Consider the following 25897-nt stretch of genomic DNA (forward strand, 5'->3'; position numbering starts at 1 on the left):
AACCATCAGAAATTATTAGTTTTTAATCATAAGTGGTGACTTAATAATATAGTTATTTAAATAAAACATAAATTGGGTAGGGGCAATTTTCTTACACAATGAGCCCTTTATTCAAACTCTAAAACCCCCATCCACATATTCGAACAGTATCCGTGGCACAAGCGAGCAGTCTTTATCAGCGAGTTGATTGCCTGTTCAACTTTTCGCTCTTGACCGCACGAAAAGCAGGTAAGTGGCCACGCGGGAGCTGGTGCCAGTTCACCAGACAGTAAACGTAGAGGACCCTAATGGCTATGTTAGTTACTCGGTTCTGACCAACTAATCGTCACATCTACTCCCGCCCCCCCCAAAGATGACTGTCTCCACTGAATATCCTTATGCACACCATGATTATCCTACAGCCCCACCCCTGGGCCCACCTTCGACTAGAAGCCGTAAGATGAAAATAAAAACAGCTTAAATGTGCCTTGAGAGAGAGTACATGATCGTGCGAAATAAGCTTAAAAATTATTTAAATAGGTACGAATACACACACACAGGTTCTGCCTGTCTTGATACAAATGTGTCTAACTAATGACAAAAAACTTGGGCGGGGGGTTACACTTTCCCCTGTACAATGCAGTTATCACGTGCTCATACTTGTAAATTTAAATGAGGGATATATGCTTGCAAATTTCTTAAGACAGAATATTACTACGAATTTTTAATTAGCGCACCTGTATTCTGAAATATAAAAATAAAGATTCCTGTTAGAAAAATCAATAGTTGATAAAACGTATTCGACTAAGCATGGTTCTTAGTGTTTATAATTTGGAATAAATTTCCTTAATGGTCGCCCTTAATTAAAACAGGAAGTCATTAAATTATAATGTTTGCATCACATGAATTTTGCATCACATCACAATGCAAAAATTTCCCCTGGATGAAAACCGCTTTTAAGAGAATACACTTACGCTAAGCCTACAGTAAACCGCAATAATCGTTTGTATCCAGCTTATTAAAAGGCCAAAAATATCTATTCACATATTTTTGTTTTTGTAATCCCTAGTGAATAAGGTATACGGTTTTAAAGGGATTGCATAGCTTCTCTGAATGTAATATATGTTCTCACCTGACCTTTAAAACAACCTTTATGCCAACACCCGTAATTTTTTTGTAGTACGAAGAATAGGTATTATAGGAAATAAGCATTTTGAGACCCAACTTTATTCTGCAGTGCAGACATAAAATTAAATATAAAACTGCACAGTACCTCATAACAAGCATGTCATTAGAGATAAGTCCATATATTATAAAATATAGTAATTATCTATCTTTTAGAATTTTAAATAAACTACAACTCAAGTCTAAACACATTACCTTTTATTAAAGTTTGATTTTTGCTTATGAGTTTTGAAGAGAAAGAATGAGATTGCTTTTTTTTAATAATCCTGACAAAAAAAAATTTAAAGCTGGCACAAAAGAGGGTTAGGTTTCTTTTCATGACTAGGTGGCAATTGGCATGATATCACTTAATGTGTATAATAACTGTCTATATATTTATATATTATCAACATTACTTTTATGCCGAACAATTTCGAGAATGGATATTGGATTACAATCTTCACTTTACCACAAGCAATATCAAAAATGTACACATTATTAGGAGGACTAAGAATGCAAGAGAAAGATCATCCAACACTGACGGTAGATCTCCCTTCGGAAGGAGAACTCTCAAAGCACTGTTCATACCCAACGAACTGTATCTTTCTATCACATATTGTATCCCACAGGCAAAACTCTATACAACCAGAAGACTTGACAAACCTGGCAGAATCCGGTTTACTTGGCTTCTTCTCTGGTAATATCTGTATCACGTGGCTCGTGGGGAGCAGGCAACTTCTCCCATGAGGGCTCAACCCCCCAGATTTCTCGGCCATACTGTGCAATGGTTCTGTCACTGGAGAACTTGCCGGAGGAGGCAATGTTCATGATCGCTTGCTGGTCCATTCATTTGGCTTCTGGTACAGCATGCTGACTGAATCTTGGCATTTGATGTAAGATTCGAAGTCAGCGAACAGGTAGAAGCGATCATGATACATGAGGATGTTGACCAAGTCCTTGAATTGGTCTGGATTGCTTGGGGAGAAGAATCCACTGCTGATCTGATCAATGCACTGGCGAAAACTCTGGGATGCGATTGTAATAATCATGAGCATTGTAACACGGCGCTTGAGCTCCTCTACTTTCCTCAACAGTCATGCCAAAGATGAAAGGATGTTCTCCTTGCCCATCTCTTCCATCATCTCAATATTTGCACCATCAAGAGTGCCAATTGTAAGTGCACCATTAAGCATGAACTCATATTGCCAGTACCAGAAGCTTCAGTTCCAGCTGTAGAGATCTGTTCGAGAGATCAGCAGCTGGGATGATTTGTTCAGCAATGTCACTCGGTAGTTCTCCAGATATACAACCTTCAGTTTATCTCCAACAATAGGGTCATTGTTTACTACACGACCAACAGCACAAATGAGACGGATTATCTGCTTAGCTGTGTGTAGCCTGGGGCAGCTTTACCACCAATCATAACTGTGCGAGGTACAAACGGAGCTCCTGGGTTAGCCTTGATGCGGGTTGTACATAGTAATAATGTGCAGACAGTTAAGCAAACTGACGCTTATACTCATGAATACGCTTAACCTGAATATCAACATGGAGGAGGGATTCACCTTAACACCATAGTCCTGCTCCAGCTGTTTAGCGAGACGCAGTTTGTTTTCTTGCTTTGCTGTTTGCACAGCACGGATGAAACCAGCATCCTTAGCAAGAGGCTTCAGCTTAGTAAGCTGATCAAGATGCACAACCCATTCTTCTCCAATCTTCTCTGCAATGACATCAGCAAGAGCTGATTGCAAAGCAAGAGCCAACGGCGAGGAGTGATACCATTGGTCTTGTTCTGGAATTCTCAGGATTCATTTCCGCAAAGTCTTTGAAAATGTCTCGCTTGATGATCTCAGAGTGAATGGCAGCAACACCGTTCACAGCATGAGCGCCGACAATGCAGAGATGAGCCATGTTGATTCTCTTTTCACCATGTTCTTCCACCAGGGACATGCGCCTCACACGATCCATATCTCCAGGCCACCTGTCAGATAAACCATTTATGAGTAAACATGAAGTAGTTAAATTATGAACTTCATACACATACTTTAGGTTTAAGGATACCTCTATTGTATTAATTAAAATTCAGTTTAAAGGATTAGTTCATAAAACCTGTCAAAATTCTTCTATTGATGATCTTACTTCTTTGAGACCTCCTGCAGATGGAAATGGTTGATCTCGTAGATAATCTGGAGATGTCTTGGGAGAATGTGTTCCAGCATGCTTGTGGGCCAGCGCTCCAGGGCCTCAGGCAGCACTGTGTGATTGGTGTATGCACAGGTCCTCACACAAATGTCCCATGCCTTAGCCCACGGGAGACCCTCAATGTCGACCAAGATGCGCATCAGTTCAGAATGGCCAGGGAAGGATGAGTGTCATTCAGCTGGAGAGCTACTGTAATAGGAACATACCACAAACTTCAATTCTTGTGACCAATTACTTGATTCCGTCTTAATGGTTGTGCTTCTCTTGATTTCAGAAGGTTCTAACTATACTCCTTGCGCAATAGATAGGAGGCTCAAACTATACTTCTTGCTCAATGTATGCATAATCTTTATATGAGAATTTACTTGGGTGTTTTGCTTTGAAAATTATTTCTTAATGTCAGAAGCTATTGAAATATTAAAGAAACCTAATACAGTTAGGTAAATAAAGTTACGGAGGTCATTCATAATGAAAGCAATTAGAAGAATCCATGCCTGTCTACAGCAATGGCTAATTTAAGATCGAAGCACTGTCACAGGATAGCAATATTCATTCATATTATGAAAGTATACAAAATAATTCAAGTTGAAATAAAAGTGTTAGGGCTCTACAAAGATTAACCGGTTTCCCAGGCATCATGCCGTTTTTGTTTCAGCTATCATGACATACTAGTTATGTGGCAACTAGTAACAGTGACTCTGGCCCTTCAAGTATTTATATTACCTAGGAAACATCAGGCAGCCTCAAAGAACAAAAATTTTGACACTGAGTTTACTGTAGTTTTTACCTAACAAAGAAAGATTCTGGTCAGGAGCCTGACATCTTTTTCTATAAACTATAATCATTACTATGAACATAAACAAATTCAATGGAATTTGGATGAATCTATCATAGCAAGAAGAGGTACATCTCTCGAAATAATTGTAAAGTGCAAAGCACACAAACAAAGTCACTTGCTAGAAAAAAATATAGCATTGAAATAACAATTTTCCGTCATTGTCAGAAAGAAATACCTGTAAATTAGCTTTACTTACCTTATCAGGGAATGTGTCGAAATCCGTGCGAAACCTGGTCTTTTGAGCCAAACTTGGAGGCCTTGAAGCGTCTAATGATATCCTGAAGAGTGGCGGCAACCATGAAAATATTCCTGCTTCAAGCGAAGCTCTTTACCCTCAAAGAAAATTGTCATTGGGGTACAAGACACGCGAGATGTTCTCAGCAAAGTTACGGTCAAGGACGCCTGGATGTAGTCACCATCATTGACTGAAACATATCATCACATTATACAACATATACTTGATATTTTATTTTCAATAACAATAGGAACTTGATTTTTATTTCATATTTTATATTCCAGAGGTTAAAATCACTACAACAAAAATATATATATATTTTAGGACAAGTATTGTCATAAAACGCTATGAAAATAGTTCTGAATGAAGTATTTTAACAAATACTTCTGCAATTCTGCAATCATAAGATAACAATTTCACCTAATCAGTACACATAGAAAACGAAAGTTGCTGTAACTAAATTTCCATCTGCAAAAAAACTAATGGTTCTTATCTAAATCCTGCCACACTACACTTACAGAACTTCAAATTGAAGTTATTGGGAGACTTGGCAGACCACAGCCTCATGGTATTCACAAACATTGTTCTTGTAGCCCGGAATAGGGTTATCATATGGCATAGCAAACACAATCTGCAACATGGAGGTAAAACAATTATCTACCGAAATTGAATAAAAACAATTCCTCACCATTCATATTATAAAGATATCTAAATATTATATTTGATGCATCAGTGATTTTCAATAAAAACAGAAAAGCAACAAGATAACATTTTGATACCAGGAATAAAAAAAGGTGTGCCTCATTCTTCTATGCTGAAATTCTAATGGTTATATATGTACTCATTGTTAATATGTGCTACTGAGTAGATGAGGTTACAAAAAAAAGTTTCACACTATAATCAACAACACCACCAATATTTTATCCATAGAAATTCTGTGGTTCCTATTATGTCATCAAACATATATTCCTTCTACTCACCTGAGTGTCAACCCACTTCTTGCCCTGGGGTGTGTCCTCTACGCGTCCATAGAAGTTAACAGGAATCATGTACTCTGGTCGTGCCTTCTCCCATGGTGCCAAAGCGCAGCCAGTCGTCAGGCTCCTCAACCTTTAAGAAGGCATGGAAAATCACTACAATTATAGAACACGAAAACAAACTATACTTGAAGGTATGCATGTCCAGAGGGGTTCTCCGACCAATTGATCATACCTTTTTAAATATCTTATTAATTTACAACCATCTGTAATATGGGCATCGATATACTCACGTCAATGCACTATTGCATGACTGTAGTGCATTAAAGTGAATATATTGATGTTTACTTTATTGAAGAAAGCTTAAATTAACAAATACATAGTAAACGCAACTGGTCTGAGAACACCTTTGTATGTCTCATATAATGCAAAAAATCAATCTGAACTTCTTAAAAAGTTTCCCATCTTACCTGCTCCCCATTCCGGATCTTCTGAGCAAAGATACCATATTCGTAACGGATTCCATAACCATAGGCTGCCATACCCAGGGTAGCCATGGAATCAGGAAGCACGCTGCCAACCGCCCGAGGCCACCATTGCCCAAGCCAGCATCCTCCTCCAGAGATTCAAGTTCCTCGATATCCAATCCAAGTTGATAGAGAGCTTCATCACAGGCCGACTGGATGCCCAGGTTGATCATGGTGTTGGTCAGTGAGCGGCCCATGTAGTACTCAGGGAGAGGTAGTACACACGCTGCAATGTACGGCAAGAGTGAGTTCAGAGGATCTCACACCTTACATGGTAAAAAAAAACGGCATCACATTCACACAACTTGGTGTGTGTTATTGTGTACGCGCTTTAGTGTGTGTGTTATTGTGTACGCGCTTTAGTGTGTGTGTTATTGTGTACGCGCTTTAGTGTGTGTGTTATTGTGTACGCGCTTAGTGTGTGTGTTATTGTGTACGCGCTTTAGTGTGTGGTTATTGTGTACGCGCTTTAGTGTGTGTGTTATTGTGTACGCGCTTAGTGTGTGTGTTATTGTGTACGCGCTTTAGTGTGTGTGTTATTGTGTACGCGCGTGCGTGTGTCCGTGTGTCAGAGCGCGTGTTTCGTGCGTGTGTCAGAGCGCGTGTGCGTGCGTGTGTCAGAGCGCGTTGTGCTGGTGGTCAGAGCGCGTGTGGTGCGTGTGTCAGAGCGCGTGTGCGTGCGTGTGTCAGAGCGCGTGTGCGTGCGTGTGTCAGAGCGCGCGTGTGCGTGGCGTGTGTCAGAGCGCGTGTGCGTGCGTGTGTCAGAGCGCGTGTGCGTGCGTGTGTCAGAGCGCGTGTGCGTGCGTGTGTCAGAGCGCGTGTGCGTGCGTGTGTCCGTGTGTCAGAGCGCGTGTGCGTGCGTGTGTCCGTGTGTCAGAGCGCGTGTGCGTGCGTGTGTCCGTGTGTCAGAGCGCGTGTGCGTGCGTGTGTCCGTGTGTCAGAGCGCGTGTGCGTGCGTGTGTCCGTGTGTCAGAGCGCGTGTGCGTGCGTGTGTCCGTGTGTCAGAGCGCGTGTGCGTGCGTGTGTCCGTGTGTCAGAGCGCGTGTGCGTGCGTCAGAGCGTGTGTGTGTGTGTGTGTGTCAGAGCGTGTGTGTGTGTCAGAGCGTGTGTGTGTGTGTCAGAGCGTGTGTGTATGTGTCAGAGCGTGTGTGTATGTGTCAGAGCGCGTGTGTGTGTGTCCGTGTGTCAAGAGAGCATGTGTGTGTGTGTGTGTGTGTCAAGAGAGCGTCAGAGCGTGTGTGTGTGTGTGTGTCAGAGCGTGTGTGTGTGTGTGTGTCAGAGCGTGTGTGTGTGGTGTCAGAGCGTGTGTGTGTGTGTGTCAGAGCGTGTGTGTGTGTCAGAGCACGTGTGTGTGTGTCAGAGCGTACGTGTGTGTGTGTCAGAGCGTACGTGTGTGTGTGTCAGAGCGTACGTGTGTGTGTCAGAGCGTACGTGTGTGTGTGTGTCAGAGCGTACGTGTGTGTGTGTCAGAGCGTACGTGTGTGTGTGTCAGAGCGTACGTGTGTGTCAGAGAGTGTGTGTGTCAGAGCGTGTGTGTGTGTGTCAGAGCGTGTGTGTGTGTCAGAGCGTGTGTGTGTGTGTCAGAGCGTGTGTGTGTGTGTGTGTCAGAGCGTGTGTGTGTCAGAGCGTGTGTGTGTCAGAGCGTGTGTGTGTGTGTGTGTCAGAGCGTGTGTGTGTGTCAGAGCGTGTGTGCGCGCGTGCGTGTGTCAGAGCGTGTGTGTGCGCGTGAGTGTGTCAGAGTGTGTGTGTGTGCGTGCGTGTGTCAGAGCGTGTGTGCGCGCGCGCGTGACAGAGCGTGTGTGCGCGCGCGCGTGTGTCAGAGAGTAATATCACTACTTTTATGATCTTTTCATTTACATATTCCAACGGACCAGAGGAATACCGCTTGCAGTCTTAATGTATAATTTCCTTTAAACTAACATGCTTGTACACGAAATAAACCTAACAAATATAGCAAGCGTGCATCTCGGGCCACTGTAAAATACCAGATATGGTCATTATTATTCATTCTGATGGTTGCCAGCGCTTCTCCGTCGCCATGGTAACAGACATGGCGTGATCACGTGACATGATCAGCGAGTGTTCACTGCAAAATCTTAACGTCACTGAACTCCCCACTGACCACCATCCCCAGGAATAGTAATTATTAGTCTCGGCACATTAAATTAACCCAATCCATTATTACAATGACAGACAAAATCTTGAAAATGTTCACTACATTCCATTAAAAAACATTTTATTACGATTTTACAAACACCCCTTCACCTGACAAAGATTCCGAGCCACAAATCAGAGGCAGCTCCCATAGACCTATAACCACCCGAGGCATCCAGAGCCGGCAAACTGGTCCTTATAGTCAAACTCATGCTGTTCGGAACGCCACTCTCCCGGACACCTGCTACATCCCGGCGATTTTAACGTGGCTACATCGCTCGATTTATCCGAAGAAAAAACACTCATCGCATCATAAAAATCCGTGAGCATGAAATCGGATACAGATGCAAGCAGACAAGCAATTCCGAGCTTTACGTCATGTGAGTGTAAAGACGATGGATTTCATTGGGCTGGCGTGTGTATTCGAGCGTATTGCCAAGGCTTGTGTATACTTGGGTGCGCGCGTTCTTTACTACTCGTCTTCCGTGCTTTTAATGATGTGCCGACACGACGTCTCCTCTACCGACATGCTTATCAAAACCGCATAAGAGGCGGCAACAGACGCCGAAACCCCCATTTCATACAAACCGACTAAACGGACAGACATAGAAAACGGTCAAGATGAGCTACAGTGAAGCAAGCGGACCCTCGCCCGTGCTTATCTTCCTCCCTTTCCTGACCTACAACTATTGCATAACACGTGTAATTACCTCCAACCCAGGGGCCGATGAACTCCTTCCCCCTACCCCTTACCCAACCCTAACCCCTGCCCCCTGCCCACATAACGCTAGCAAGCAGAATCGGATGTTGAAACTTGGCGCTCTCTCTTTGACCTGGTCCATTTACGTGCCAACGATCGAACTTGAGATACCTAATAAAAATAAGTTCAGAAGAAATATATATTAGCAAAGACTAACATTCCCTAATTATATGTGTCCTTCAAACGACTTAGAAACATACTTAAGCATATGTTCTCCCTCCCGAAGAACAAGGAAAACGTGATAATGATTAATTAAAAGACCACGAAGAGCAAGGGAACAAGGAAACACGTGCACATACACACCCATGTACATGTGCACATACACACCCATGTACATATATATATATATATAGTATATATTATATATATATATATATATATATATATATATATACACATACACACCCATGTACATATATATATCACATACACACCCATGTACATATAATATAACATACAACCAGTACATATATATACATTAATATATTACATATATATATAATATAATATATATAATAATATATATTACACATAACACCCATGATATATATATAATATACACATACACACCATGTACATATATATATATATACACATACCACCCATGTACATATATATATATATATATATATATAATATATATATATATATAATATACACATACACACCATGTACATAATATATATATAACATACCACCCATGTACATATATTATATATATATAATATCACATATATAATTATATTTATTATATATATATATATATTTATATATATATATATATATATATTCATGGGTGTGTATGGGTATATATATATATAATTAGATAAATATATATATTAATAATATATAATATAAAATATAATATATTATGTACATGGGTGTGTATGTGTATTATATATATAATGTACTGGGGTTTGTTATATATTTATATGTACATGGGTGTGTATGTGTATATATATTTAATATATATATTATATATATTATAATATTACTAATATATTTCTGGGTGTGTATGGTATTATATACTATATAAATTATATAATTATAATATTATATAATAATATTTTAATAAAATATATATATAATATATTATAATATAATGTTTATATATAATGTTTTATATATATGTACAGGGGTGTGTATGGTAATATATATATGTACTGGGGTGTATGTGAAATATTATATAATATAATATTTAACATGGGTGTGTATGTGTATATATTATATATATATATTATATATATATATATATATAAAATATATAATATAACATTATATACACATACACACCCCTGTACAATATATATATATATATATATGTACAGGTGTTATTGTTATATATATAGTATAATTATTAAATAATATTTAAATAATTATAATATATATATATATATATTACAAATATATCACAACACACCCATTTTACATTATATATATTATATGACATGGGTGTGTATGGGGTATATATAATATTTAAAATATTAAAAATTATAATATATATAAATAATATATATATAATATATTATATATATATATATAAAACACACACAACCACCCATGTACATATAATATACACACACACCACCATGTACATATATAACACACCACACACCATGTACATATATATAACACAACACAACCATTGTACATATTATACACCAAAACAGTATACACAAACACAACACACACGTATTACACACACACACACAACACACACGTATACACCAACACACACACGTATCCCACACACCACACACGTATACACACACAAAACACACACACAACACGTATACACAACACACACACACACCACGTATACACACACACACACCCCACACCACACGTTTTACACAACACAACACAACACACGTATACACACACACACACACACCCAATTAACACACCACACAACACGTATACACCACACACCCACACGTATCACACACATATGTATACAACACACTGTATACACACACCACATGTATACACACACACATGTATACACACACACACACACACGTATACACACACCACCACACGTATACACACACACACACACACGTATACACACCCCACACCCCACACGTATACACACACACACCACACATATACACCCCACAACACACACGATACACACCACAACACACAGTTACACACACACACACACACGTATACACCACACACACACAACGTATACACACACACTATAAGATGTGGATAATTCTATTTCTGTTAAGGGATTTGATAATTCTATTTCTTACCAGGGGGGACCACGTGGCTGTGTTTTCCACGTGGATTCAAATGTCCCAAATAAAAAACCACCCGCTCAGCGAGGGGGGGAGGTCACATTTTATATCTGACCTCGTTTGACCGTGAGTGGCTAAGCTACCCCCGCACTAAGGTCAGCTCCGCCCTCTCTCCGGGCAGCTGACCGTTGGACCTCCGCGCGGTCCCGATTATAATAGACAGTCTTGTGTGTTTATACTGCGTGTTTCAACTTCAGAAATAAAGAGTCAAGCGTTTAACAAGTATAAAACTACCCCTCTGTTCACCATTGTACTAAGGACGCATAGCCTTTTACACACACACACAATACATTATACAACACCACACACAACATGTACATATACCACACACCAACCCCACATGTACAATATACACACACACACCACACATGTACATATAAAAACACACACACACACATGTACATATACACACACACCCCACACATGTACATATACACACACACACACACATGTACATAAAACACCCCACACCCCACACATGTACATATACACACACACCCCACACATGTACATATACACACACACAAAGTACATATACACACACACATGTACATATACACACACACATGTACATATACACACACTATATACACACATATACCCCACACACACACACACACACACACACACAAAATTATATATATATATATATATATATATTATATACACACACACATAACATATACACACATAATACACATACAAAATATAACAATACACATATAATACACATACAATAATTATACACATACACATATATATACACATACACAAAACACACATACACACCCCACACATACACACCCCAAAACATACACACACCCCACATACACACACACACATACAAAACACACTATACACACACACACATACACACACACACATACACACACACACATACACACACACAAACCCCACACACAAACACCCCACACAAAACACACACACAAAACACCCCACAACCACACAACGCAAACACCCCACGCAAACACACACACAAACACAAAACCCCACAAACACACACACAAAAAAAATATCACAAACATAAAAAAAATACCAACACCCCGCGAAAGAAGGGGCCCAACGAATGATCTATTTTCAGACATCGAGAGCGGCAAATTTAGAAGGCTGCAGCGCGGTCAAGACAGGCGCCCTGGCACTTCCAAGAGGCGGAAATTAGACGGCTGGACTCCCCAAGGTGTTTGTTGTCCCGTCATCTGTTAGCGTCCCGCAGATAGGGCATGGGAGGAGGGAGGGAAGTGGATGTGTGGGATATATGGTGTGTGTGGGTATGTGGATTGTGTGGTGGATATGTGGATTATGTGTGTGGATATGGGATATGTATGTGGGGGGTATGTGGATATATGTGGATGTGTGTGTGTGTGGCTGTGGGTGTGTGTGGATGTGGAAGTGTATGGAGGAAAATATGTGTGTGAATTGGATATATTTGGGTGTGGATGTATGTGGGATATGATTTTGTCCGTATGCATGCATTTACATTTCGGATGTGTACATAAGGATGCGTACATATGAATGTATACATATGAATGTATACATATGAATGTATACATATGAATGTATAATATGAATGCATACAGATATATTTATGTATGTCCATATATTCATGTAAATGCATTTGTGTTACGTATGCATGTATGCATATGTATGTGGGTGTGTGTGTATGTATTTTGTGTACGTATGTATTCAAGTGTGTATACAGGTTTTTTTGCTTTCATGTAAACAAAAAATAGTAAGGGTGCGTGCCTGTGTATTTCTCCCAAAATTCCTTCCATTTCCGGCCTTTTATCTAGTAAAGGGAAAATCCCTTCCTTTCTTATCAAGGAAAACCTTCTCAAATCTCCCAACTCTCCCAACTCTCCCCCAAATCTCCCCAAACTCTCCCCAACTCTCCCCAACTCCCCAACTCCCCCAACTTCCCCAACTCCCCCCAAACTCTCCCAAACTCTCCCAACTCTCCCCAACTCCCCCAACTCCCCCCAACTCCCCAACTCTCCCTCTCCATGACCATTTTTCGCTGCGAAACTTTTAGGTACCTAAAAATATTATTAATCTATTATTTTATTACATGGATCATGCCTAACCTTCCTACATTTCTCCGATGCTATTTACCCATGTACCCACTCAACCTCCCCCGCCATCCACCCATCCCCCACCCATCCCCCACCCACCCACCCTCCACCCATCCCCCCATCCACCAGCCATCCACCCAGCCCCCACCCCCCACCCCTATTCATTTTAACTCAAAAAAAAAATACAAGGCGAGGCAAACGAGCAAAAAAATTTAAACTCAGAAGCAAAGAAGAAAACAGAAAAAAAAATACGAGGTTTTTTTTTTTTTTTTAAGTGCAGGCAGGGCAGGCCCCCCCTCCACACCCATTTTAACAAAAAAAAAAACAAACACATTCCCCCGTAAAAAACAAGATCCCTCCCTCTCTTTTCCTTTCTCTTCCTCCCCCCTTTCTCGTTTTCCCCCCTTTTCCCTCTCCCCCCTCTCCTCTCTCTCTTTTTCCTCCCCCTCCTCTCTCTCACACACACACAACACCCACACACACACACCACACCAAAAACCCACACACACCACCACACACACCAACACCACACACACACACACACCATATTCTTCCATGCGAAACTACAGTTCAACATACACTCTTTGGGGTTCATAAAAAACCGGGTTCGCTCGAAACCCCGCGAAACCTAAAGGTTTTTCCCCCTTTTTAAACCTCTGGGTGGGGGTAGTACGGTTATTGATGAATTCCTTCACAAAACTTTTTTTCAAACGATTAAAAACGACTCTAAAACATACAAAAAACAACAACCCTAACAACAAACGGCGGATCGCAAGGGGTTCGAGCCGCCCATCACCTTGAAAATCAGTTCCATCGATTGCCATGATGAGCTTACTCCCGGTCCAGCACCTAGAGTAACTACATAACTGGGGGAGCCGCTCCCGCCCTTCCTCCCTCCCCTTTCTCCCCCCTCTCCCCTCCCTCCCAGCTTCTCTACCCCCTCCACACCCCCCCCCTTTCCCCCCCCTTTCTTCGCGCACTCCCCCCCTTACCCGTCGACGAAGCAGCCAAGTCCTGGTTCTCCGACTCCGCCTTCATCTGCCCTTGAGGATTCCTGATCGACCGAGCACTGTAGGGCGACGTGGCGGGGCTAGGAGGAGGGAGGAGGGAGGGGAGGAGAGGGAGAGGGAAGGAGATAGGGAGAGGGAGAGGGAAGCGGATAGTGAGAGGGAGAGGTAGAGGGAGAGGGAGAGGGAGATAAGGAGAGGGAGAGGGAGAGGGAGAGGAGAGGGAGGAGGGACGGGACGAGGGAGTTTGCAAACACAACATGTGGTTTGTAAGGATACAATGTGGTGTATGGAGGTGAAGGTACCGCTCGGAGAGAGCTGGGATAGAACTATTTGCGGTGGCGTAAGAGTATGAAGGTAAAAACTACTGTCAACTATCCACCTATAATTACGTCATTGCCAATGCTCATACGACAACCTTGTTTGTAGGCACTGGCACCGAATGCCGAAATGCCGCAGATGGTGGGGGTCGAGGGAACCAAATCTGCTCAGAACCACCGATTCCAGCTGCTAAAACACTCGCTAATATCGCAGAAAGGTTTTTCTCCCGAGTTTTCTTGTCCGTCAATAAGCTTTAAAAGAACAATTGCAAGGATACTTCGTATCGCATGCAAGGGTAAAGGCGCTGAAGGTGTGACAGCCATGCAAATGTCGAAGAGTTTGGACGCAACACCCTTCACGCCTCATTTTGTTTTAATAACAAACCTGGGGATAACGAGGGCATTTCCGATTTCCACTGAATGTGTGCACCTGGACCGCGTCGCCGGATCCCCATTCTAATCTGAAAAAAACTTCCCTGTGTCGCCATAGGCGCTGAGGTTAATCAGTTCTTTTCGCTGCCATTTATTCTGATCAAGCTATTCTCCTTCGCATCTGTTGTAAGAGTGACTTCCCATTTAATGGGGTGTCCAAACGCCCCGAAAGGCAGACGCCATATTGAACGCATCGGGGACTGTCATCAGACATCAAGCTCAATCTAATACCACTTTCCCCAATATCTCTCACCCCCGACGTAGACGATGTCCTGACTTATCTCCCGCAGCCTACAGCGATCTGTAGTTGAGAGATGGAGCCCTACGTGGGACACACGTATTCCTGCTAAGACACCCTATCTTTACGAAACCCAACATACATATAATAAGTAACGACTGCCAAGAGCTATCTGGCGGTTTTCCTGCATCACTTCGCTCCAGGAAAATAATCTTAGATTGAACTTCAAAGCATGCTCATCCTTGTTTTTCTCGTGGACCGTCAGCTATCACATATTCATTTTGTCTCGACTGATGTGTCATCATCAACCGCCTGAACCCGGATAACAACGCGAATTTCGAAAGTGGGCTATCAGACTTGATATCTACTTGTCCCCTTGGTTTCTTTAACGGAGGCAACAATCACTCTCGACTTGGATTCTTCGTGGCAACAGGAACCGGTTTTGGAACGCTATTTTTCTGCGCGTACAAATGATGATGGCGTAGCGCATCACCCTCCCCCCTAGCCAGCTTCTTTCTCTTCCCTCCGCGACGCGCAACACCCATCCGTAAACATACACTTTTTCCAACCCCAGGCATCCTCAATTCCACACCCACCTCACAACCCAATACCCACCACCAACCACTGCAAATCCAACCCACCACACAGATGCCAGAACGCAACGTCAACCCCACACCACCTACCTTCCTCCCGCTCCCCCCCCCCCCCTCCCCCCAAACGGTAGGTCCACCTTCTGTCCGATTTTGACCTTGACGAAAGCCGCCCTTGGCTAGTCGCAGTGGCTACTTCCAGACGGCGTGCCAAGTTAGCGTAATATTCTCCAAAACACAAAATAGCGGCCACTGCCATGTTTTCCATCCCCTGTATTCTTTGCTGCTTTATATGTGTTTGTTAGCTTATCTACTTTTTTTTGCTTATTATTTTGCCTCGTGACATTGAAGTAAAGTCAACACTTAAAAAAATAAATGACGGATTGAAGTGTAACATTAAATTTCACAATATTATATACATTTATAACATTTATTTTAATATAATGTCAGTAAGCATGTAGCTTAAACTATGCCTTTTACGTAATTAAGTAATGAAAGGCAATAGTAGACATAAATGTGTATATTTATTGTCCAATATGTAGTGGAGTATTAATTATTATTTATTTTTAAATTGAATAGCAGTAAATTATCCTCTCTAATGTAAGAACCGCCAGGACACATGGCACTGAAGGAAATGCGCTGAGGATCAACATGCTCCTCTTGGGCAAAGAAAAGATCAACAACGCTGAGGCTGTAAAGGGTGACTACCCAGCCTAGAGCTTATTGTTTATATACTTTCATTCCTTGACTGGCAGATCCGAAATTTAAAAAATAAGGCAAACTTACCCACGAATGCAGATACATTAAAAAAAGACCTCTGGTGCCATGCGAATATTCTTCCTGGCACCTTTCGCCGAGATCGATGACCCGCTGGGTTTCCTAGATGGGACTGTACTTACTGGGATTCGTTATCTTGTTACGTTGTCCGCTCATCACCCTTGCTATTTCCGCTCCATATATGCTAAGATCTAAAAAAAAAAAAACAAACACCCAGCCTCCACAACACACAAACGCCCTTTAAGATCCCTCCTTGAACTTCGTTGTTTATGTCTTTGTATGTCTGTTTTTACTTATTTTGTTGGTAAATCTCTTTTTTTTTTTTTTTTGTTTTTTTTTTTTCTTTGTGCTGATTTGTTTTGTTCTAACGTATCGGCCTTTACCTCAGTACACTACACTTCATGTTGAGAAGTCAACCTCACTTTTCGAAACAAACCCAATATCCCTTTTCCTACACAGAATCCTTGTCCATTTGGCCACCAGCTAATCAGTGAGATGAGAACAGTGGCCAATCACGCCACTACGGATTCCAACAAGGAGGCTCGCTCAGCCCGTATCGAAGCACAGATCCCGACTTCTTATGTTTATATAACCTCCCGTCCCTCAAAAAAGAAAAAAAATAATATTAATACAATAATATGCGGTCTTTGACTTCCCTAGGGAAACGGCGACCACGTGACTCTAACCTTTGCAGGGACACCAGCCATGACTCTCTCCGCCCAGCCCGCCCACCCGCCCGCATCCCCAAAAGCAAATACCACATGGGAGAGGGGGGGCAGCGGACCCTTTTCTACAACGAAATTTCTGTAGTGTTATACAAACACCCTCTATCTATCTCCTCTATCTCCCTCGCCCTCTCTCTCTCCCGTTCCTATCTCGGAACCATTTAAGACAGTGGTTCCCAAGCTTTTCAGGGCCGGCGCCACCCTTGCTTCCAGGTGGTTCCTACACCCCAGCCCCCCCCCGTCCTCTACTTCACAGGCGAACACAAACTTTTTTTTATATTCCCTATGCTTCGACTGAAAACCAATTAACACGACTCATTTCACAATCAAAATCTAATTTAGTAAACCATTTATTTTTTTTTTTCGTTTTATCTATCGCACCCCCCTACCGCCCCCTTCTGCCTCAATCCCCCCCCCCTTGAGGTCTCTCCACAAACCCCATCCCGCCCACTTTGTAACCAGTGGCTGCGGCCGATGATATTAACAGCGTTTTATTAACCAGATTATAACAATATATAGACCTACGCGGTTCAGGCGACACTCATAAATATAGTTTTACACATTTACGGCCCTTGAATAGAAAGGTGTAAAGAGCTTTTGCATATACAAGGTGATGGAAAAACACTCTTCCTTCTGAGACTATGGGAAAAAACCCACAATACAAAGCTAATTTATTTAAAGAGACTACAGTTTTCGAAGTCCATCCTGGATTCCATCCACCTCAGATGGAATCTAGGTGGATTTCGACTGTAGTCCCGCATTTTCAATAATCTGTTTTTTGTACTTGGGGTTTTCTCCATATACAGGATGTAAGAGCCTTTGCATATACAGAGTGTAAAAGAGCCTTTGCATATACAGGGTGTTACAGAGCGTTTGCGTATACGGGTGCGTAAAAGAGCCTCTGCATATACGGGTGTAAAGAGCCTTTTAAACATCGGGTGTAAAGAGCCTTTAACAATACGGGTACTGATTGGCCTATATACAGGATGGCATATGCCTATATCTGGAGGATGTAGACAAAGCATATTTATAAGATGTAATTCACACAAAGCATCGTCCATACAGAATGTCAAGCATATTACAGGTACAAAACATGCTACAGTGCATATATATAAAAGTACAGAGAACGAGCACACAGAATCCGAGCCAGAATCCACCACAAAATGTACATAGTAAAGAATTCACACAGTACAGAACAATGCACACAGGAGTATAGAGCACACAGAGTCCAGAAGTACACAGAGATAAAGCCGAAGTTCCCAGCTGGTGTATCCTATCCCCCAGATTAGCCCCGGGGGGATGATGGGAGGGAGGTTCTCGCGAATCCTTTGTGAAAAATCAGTACCCGATTTGCTAGACAGGCGTCTGCGGTCAAATCAAATCTAATATAAGTCATTTCCTTCTCGAGGGACGTTTATACTACAATTAATAATTAAAGATTCTTGAAGATATTTCTTTATCGAAAAATCATACATGGCTGATGCGGGGGAGGGGGGAGTAACCACAGAGCTTATAGGAGTCAGGAGGTAGATGTTGTATTTAAGTCATATAGTCATATAAGTGAGAAAGATAAGTAGAAAGAGAAAGAAGAATTTACCCACGTCCACGGGCAAGTCCTATATTTTTATATTCCATAGGCAATATACTAAACTAAATAAACAAAGACAAACACACTACCCTTTACCCTGAACCCCAACCCAGCTGTGCGTCTAAAAAGTCGCCCCACAAGTATATTTTAAATTGTGGCAACGACCGCAGTTCTCGCTTAGCCCCGCCCCCGCCCAAGCCAGCCACCATGGCATCTACCCAAGTTCATCTCCCCTTTACCAACACCCTCAGAATCAACTCGCCTCTTTGCTTTCATATCTATTCACTCAAGATGGCATTATTGAATCTCGACGTATCGACGCGAATCACAAATCATTCTTAAAAATGTTGTGTTCTGATAAACTACAATTACTTTCCAGGTCATTTATTTTTAGCACAAACATCTCTTAAGTAAGACTTAATTACACCTACTGGGAACACTTTCTCAAGTACCTATTATACATGAACGTAAAGCATATATGTTGTTTTCTAACATAACATTAAGCTATTAAATTCATAGTTCGCCCTTAACATGCATTTTCTCCCACTTTAACTATACCTACCATAATAAGCTCTAAAAAAAGGATACTAAGAACTAATCTGAATTTTAAGTTAGACATAACCAACAAAGGAAAGAAAAAAATGAGCGACCGAACCAAGCCAGCAGCCATGCGTAGCGGGGGGGAGGGGGGAGTGAAGGAGCGGAGAGGGGAGGAAAAGGAGGGTGATTGGGGGAGAGGGGGACGGGATGACCGTCGCAAAAGGCAGTGCAGAGTACTATTGCCGGTCGTTCAGAGCCACCTAGCACACCCGTATCGCGAGAACCTTGGCAACCTCGAGCAGTTGATTAGCCTGCCTGGATGGGACCGAGGCGACTACCCCCTCGCTTCACCAACGCCAGCCTGTAGTTCTCATTTGTTATTTCAACCACCAACACAACCCTAATTGACATTTGAAGACTATACATAAATTACATGGATTAATTGCTTTGCTAAGCTAGATAGATAGATAGATAAACTTTTTTTCGTTTTGTCTTCCACTGGAAATATGGAATCAGTATGGTATATGACCGATTTGATTGATCTATGCCTAGTTACACGTTTTTTATCTCGTTCGTCTGTTGTTGATTTATTTCAACTTTTCTTTTTTTAATGGAAAATATCACCACACACACACGTGGAGCGCGGCTCACAAACCTGTACGCACTCATACAGTACGTGCACTTACCGTGCCTACAGATTACTGATTTTCACTTCAAGCTCATCCTTTCCAATAGCTATCAATATCTACACAGGAAGTGACATCATCCTGTTTTGCGTTTACTACCCTCTCTTCCAACGAAGAAATACCGAGATTTTAACACCGTGCTAGAGGATTTTTTTCTTGTGTTTCTTATATTACTGTAATCCGTTCCTTAGACCTAACACGTTATTTTGCAAATTATACAAGCAGTCATGCGTAACACTGCATCGCGCGAGAAAGGCGTGACCCCTCAGTTGCAGTGCATTACGCAACACACTAGTATCATATTTTTACCTGCCCTCCGCTAGATCATTACCTTTCATATAATCTACACTCCCCCAGCTATAAAGTTGCATAAGAGTCTTCACGTGTTATATTACGATAAATAACGTTTTCCCGTTCATCTAAATGTACAAGGTTTTTTTTTGTACGCGCGAACTGTATATCACTGCAGGATTTTCGTCAAGCTGCTTATCGTAAGTCCGTGTTAGTGAAAATTTTTACTTTTGCATTTCAGCAGAGCTTGTCTATTTAGACAAAAATAATAATAGACACCTATAATGCTATCCCAGCATACGGAAAGGATCATGGAATAAGAAGCAGGATACACAAGGGAAACTATGCGGGGGAAGGTGTGAGGAAAAGAGTGCAAGGCTAGAGTAAGTAGCACCCTTATCACAGAGAACCCCCATCGTACGCGAAATCTTGGCCACTTTCCATCTTCCCCTTTCCCTGGCACACTCATTTAAGATTTCTCCGAGATCATTGCAAAGAATTAAGACTTTTCGGAATTTTAGACGAATCAAGGATCGTGAGCGTGGTGTCTTTAGTCAAATACAGCATATGTTGTTTTGTGTCACTATGTCTTTAAGTTTAACAGAGGTTTATGTTGTTTTTTATCATTGCCGATACTTTCTCTTCATTTTTGCTATCCGGTTGGGTGTAGGTTGTTTCTATTGTGGTTTTAATTGATGCTAAATCGTTTTACTCTTACGAATGGCCCAAATCCGGCTCTTTCGCCCGCGCTCTGAAGGGACACTCAATTGGCCTCGTAGCGCCGGCGGAGTGAATAGCACTGAAAATTGTACTTTTCGCCGGTTTTACACCAAATTAAGTATGTCACCTACTCGTGGGATCTTTCTCGTAGTAGTGTTGTTGATTCTGAATTCCATCTTTGAGGTAAGTAATCCCTGACTGTGTGAGGCGAGAGCGAAATAGTAATCTCGCGAGTTGTCTACACGTTCCTATCCTTTACAACGTGTATGGGCGATGCCGGTTGAAGGTTTTTCTTTACGTCCTCATTCTCACTGTATCAATCCCACTGACAGAGATCTGCTTCCTTTGCTCCAAGTCGTCTTCGGGCTGCATTCTGACAGCGTGCTCCTTCACTTCTTCCCGCCAGCCTGGTGGAGTGTGCCAGACGACGCGTCGTCACCATCTCCTCAGACACGATCAGGTCGCGCATGCGCCCTCGCGAGCTCTCGCGCAACCGCCAGGTTAAAGAGCATCTGATTCATTTCTGATTCGGCTGACCTTTAAGCCACCTTCGCTGAATGATGATCATTTTCCTCCTTCCAGTATACATCAGAGGGTCATCGGATCGACTGTGGTATTTTGGAGATTTAAACAGCCGATTTTGAAAATATTGAGGAAGTACCGGCTCCGGGAAAACTTTCTATATCTGCAGGGGCGTGGTTATGTGACATTGTAGGTACGTGCATGAGTAAACAGATATGCCGTTATACACACTAAATAGACCAGTTCGTTAGATGTAACCACCTACAATACATAAACGTGTATTAAAATTCAAAACCCTGGTATGACAACCTATTCAATGGATATACATGGCAGTGCTGGCGTTTCACAAGTAGCTGCTTTTTGCGGCACGGAAAATGCAACGGATTACGAGAATCCCTGTAAAAAAAAAAAAACCAAAAAAAAAAAAAAATGTTTTTTTGTTTCCAAGACTATCCGTGTTTCCCTGGCATAATCACGTAAAAAAATGCAATAGTTTTTTTTTTATACAAAGGTGCTTTCAGTCTTGCGAGGTTAGCCTTGAAAGTTGCATTAGAAATGCAAAAGCACCAAGACTTTTTGAACTAGTTTGTATCTTCCTATTCCCAATGTTATTAATTATTTTGCTACCCTTAGCCTTTTTAAATAGGCGTGCGTATTTATTTCATTTGCATATTTTATTTGTTTCTGAGTATATTTTTTTTCATTTTTTATTTATAAGGGTTCCTGTGTATGTTAGAAATCTATATCTCGGGCCATGACACTTGCCTGACTTGCATCTTTAATCTTTACATGTCAAATATCTTTGTAAAGGCATTTTAATTTCTTCTTTGGGAAAAAAAAAATGCACGATTTTGTCCATTAAAACGGTTGATAATGTTGTATTTTTCTACGATTTGAGGAAATTTATGTTTATTTTTAACCATCATCTTTCTGTCTCCGGCTCATCTTCTCTCTCCTCTCCTCTCGATCTCTCTCTCCTTCCTCTCTCTCTCTCCTCTCGATCTCTCAATATTATATCTATAATTATATATTATATATGATATTATTTATATAGAATTTTATAATATATATATATATATATATATATTAGAATATATAATATTATAATATGTGTGTGTGGTTGTGTGTGTGTTTGTGTGTGTTGTTGGTTGTGGTGTGTGTGTGTGTGTGTGTGTACACACACACACGCATACACACACCACAAACCCCACCACACACTCACTCACTCACGCACTGACTCACTCACTCACACACTTCACTCACTCACACACCCACACCCACTCACTCACACACACACACACACACACACCCGCCACAACCCACACATCCACACACACACCCACCACACACACCACGCACACTCACACAACCACCACACACACATATAATATATATATATATATATATTATATATAATATATATATATATGAGTGTATGTGTGTGTTGTGTGTGTGTGTGTGTGTGTGTGTGTGTGTGGGTGTGTGTGTGTGTGTGGTGTGATACATGCGTCTATACATATACTCTTTAATATCCAGAGAAAAAAAGCAGCCTTTCTGATCCGGATCGAAACACCCAACAGAAAGTACCTGCCGCCAGAAGCCACGACTGATACCGTCTCAGGTAAAGCCTTTATTTGTGACCTCTGAGGGTGAATGAAGCAGTGCAGTCCGTGAAGCGAACTGGCTATGACACCCTTTGACCATGTCAGGATGCAATTACACACTTAGCTCTACAATCTTTCTGTTAACAGCTTGTCCGTCGGCCAAATATGAATGTTTGGTAGATTCTTTGTTACGTTTCTTGCAAGCTTCCTTTCTGTGTAAGTATAGAATCCACGGGTCTATACTTCACTTTACTTTACCATATCTAAGCTATGAGAAAGTTTATCAACAAGCTCATATCCCTTATACCTTAATGCTTTCTATATCCGGCACCTCACTGGCGTCATTATTTATCCGTACGTAACAGAGGAATATAGGATTAAGCACCACTGCGAACATAGTTTGTTCTTGTAAAATATGCTGGCCGTTTTTCATTTTTTTTTTCTATTACGCTATTACATTCCATAATGACAGGAACCAACGTGTCGTCCGTGTTTGGGAGAACATTCATGTTTACTGCAGTGACTTTCGCGCACGTTTTTCTCGCTGTTCCTTCCAGCTTTCATCTTATTCTGTCCTCTTGTCTCCTCTCATTCTTTCCTCTTCCCATCCTTTTCCTTTTTCTCCCTCTTCTATTCCCTCCTCCTCCTCCTCCTCCTCCTTTCTGTTGCTCTCTCCTTTTTCTTTCTTCTTCTTCTCCAACTCCTCATCCCTCATTCTCATCGTCATCGTCATCGTCATCGTCATCGTCCATCGTCATCGTCATCGTCTCGGTCTCGTGTCACGTCCATTCTCATCATCATATCATCATCATCATCATCAATCATCTCATCACCATCATCTTATGCTTCCTCTTCTTCCTCTTCCCACTTCCTCCCCTTTTTTTTTTTCTTCTCTTCCCTCCTACTTCTTTTCTGCTTATTTTAACCTCTTTGTTTATTTGTTTTTTTTTTATTATTTTCTCAGTTTATTTGAATTCGTCCATTACTATGTTTTCTTATAATTCTTTTTAATTATTGATTTTATCATCAGATAGTATCATGGTGACAATGAAAAATGATAATAATAATAATAATGATGATAAGACTATGATAATGATAACTGATGAAAATAATGATACGATTAATAATGCTGATGGTGATAATAATAATAGTTTTATAATAATGATTAATACATGATGATTTATGATGATTGATAATGCTAATGATAATAATGCTACCTATTAAACGATAATCATTCTTGTTATCCATATTTTATTATCATTATTATATCCATTATTATATTATTCTTTATTCTTCTTTTATTATTATAATCGTTATATTTTTATAAGAATAATATGATAATATAATGACTAATAATCATAATAATAATATAACAAATAATAATTATTATTATTAGTATTTTCATTATTATTATTAGACATGTTATCCTTGTATTAACATTACTATCATTAATTATTATTAATTTAATTACCATCAATTATTACCTGTTATTTATTATCATTATTATTATATTAATTGTTATTATTATCATTTATTATTATTGTTATATTATTATTATTATTATTTTATTATTACTATTATTATTACTATCCATTTTTACCATTATGCTTTTATTGTTACCATTATTACTACCTTTTATATTATTGTTGTATTACTATTATTAGTATTATGAATTATTAGCAGATTATTCATTATTATGATTATTAGTATTAATAATTATATTCATATTATTGTATTATTATTATTATCAATTTTGTTCTTTTATTTTAGTATTATTTTTATTATTCTTATTATTATTGATTATCTTATATTATTATTATTATCATTATCCTCATTATCTTTATCATTAGTATTTTAGTATTCTATTGTTGTTATTGTTGGTATTATATTCTGTTGATGTTGTAAAGTTCATATTGTCGTAATTATTATCATTTATCATCAGTATTATAATTATTATCATTAGAATTAATATTATCTGGTGTAATCGTCGCCATTGTCATTTTTGTTATTATTATTTCGCATTGCATTTACACGTTTTGGTTTTTTAACGGTCTTATTTTTTTATTACTTTTATCATTTCATTATCATTTTTTGTTAAATCCATTATATTTAGATTTACTATCATCGGCTATCATTATTATTGGTAGCATCATTGTTTTTAACATTGTTGTTATTATTATCTACTATTGTCATGTCTGTTGCTATTATCATTATTTTGTTATCATTATTGTCATTTTTTTTTTTCTTTCTATTATTCGTGTTGTTTGATGCGGTATTACTTGTTACTACTTAATATCATACTAGTACGTCTATGTTATGATCACATACATATTTTTGTCATTATTATTTTGTCGTTTTGCTCCAATATTTGAGCATAAATCATTACTCTTATTGTCTTTATGATCTAAGGATATTATAATTTTATTATAACCATACTTTTTAGTAGGAAAGGGTAGTGTTAATCAAAATAGGCGATAAACACCTTTAGTTCTGTTAGTATTGCAAGTTTCACTGCTAAACGTTATTACTCTTTACGCCTGTTCTCTTCGTCTAATATTTCACATTTCTGTTCACATTTTTTTTTCTTTAATGAGGATGCTGTAGAAGAACAATAAGCAAAAA

At 40.1% G+C, this 25897-nt stretch overlaps 1 pseudogene; it reads right to left on the reverse strand.

Moving 5' to 3' along the window:
* Positions 1-1792: 1792 nt before the first annotated feature.
* On the reverse strand, positions 1793-6144 carry LOC119580813 (annotated as a pseudogene).
* Between the last annotated feature and the right edge of the window lie 19753 nt (positions 6145-25897).

Source organism: Penaeus monodon, chromosome 14, assembly GCF_015228065.2.
Source record: "Penaeus monodon isolate SGIC_2016 chromosome 14, NSTDA_Pmon_1, whole genome shotgun sequence".
NCBI lineage: Eukaryota > Metazoa > Arthropoda > Malacostraca > Decapoda > Penaeidae > Penaeus > Penaeus monodon.